Source organism: Papilio polytes, unplaced genomic scaffold, assembly GCF_000836215.1.
Source record: "Papilio polytes unplaced genomic scaffold, Ppol_1.0 DF821289.1, whole genome shotgun sequence".
Classification (NCBI taxonomy): domain Eukaryota; kingdom Metazoa; phylum Arthropoda; class Insecta; order Lepidoptera; family Papilionidae; genus Papilio; species Papilio polytes.
The window spans coordinates 6117938-6118568 of NW_013527915.1; the positions used below are offsets into that span (position 1 = coordinate 6117938).

Below are 631 nucleotides of genomic sequence, written 5' to 3' on the forward strand. Positions count from 1 at the left end.
TATCAACTCTAATATTAACAAATTAATGAATAAGTTTAGTTGAAAATTGATTAGTAAATAGTCGGAAATAACACTGAAAACTTAGTCAATACTTGACTAAAAAATAACATTCCTCTTTCTCTGATATATAGTTTTAATGATAGTAAAAGTTAAAAAATATTAGATATCCAGCTTGGACAAGCTTAAGTTCGAGATGATAGGCACGGTTTTAATCCATTTACACTTTCCAACTTGATAAAATAGAATACATAATATCAAGACAAATAGCTTACCTGAACCGAGGTTTTTAGAAACCAACCACTCGTATACCGCTACATGGAGCAGTTCATCATCACGCGACAAACATTCCCAAACTAGTTTTCTTCCCTGAAAAAAATAAAATTGATTAAACACATTCTAAAACGTTGTGTATGGACCTTTGGAATCACATTTTGGAGCGTCGATAGCTCAGGGATAAAAAAACTTGACTTGGAATCTGCAGGTCCTAGGTTCAAATCCCGCTACATATCAATATGTTTTTCGTTTTTCTAATTTCATATGTACTTTTAGACAACTTATTTAATTGATACTGTCGCTTTTAACTCAGAGCAATACTTCTCGTCAAGACTCAAGTTACGCGCCAATCTATCCA

At 32.5% G+C, this 631-nt stretch overlaps 1 protein-coding gene across 1 annotated transcript in view; it reads right to left on the minus strand.

Moving 5' to 3' along the window:
• Window positions 1-631, minus strand: part of LOC106109165 (nuclear pore complex protein Nup155) — an 11013-nt gene that overhangs the window by 3066 nt on the left and 7316 nt on the right. The window lies entirely within an intron of this gene.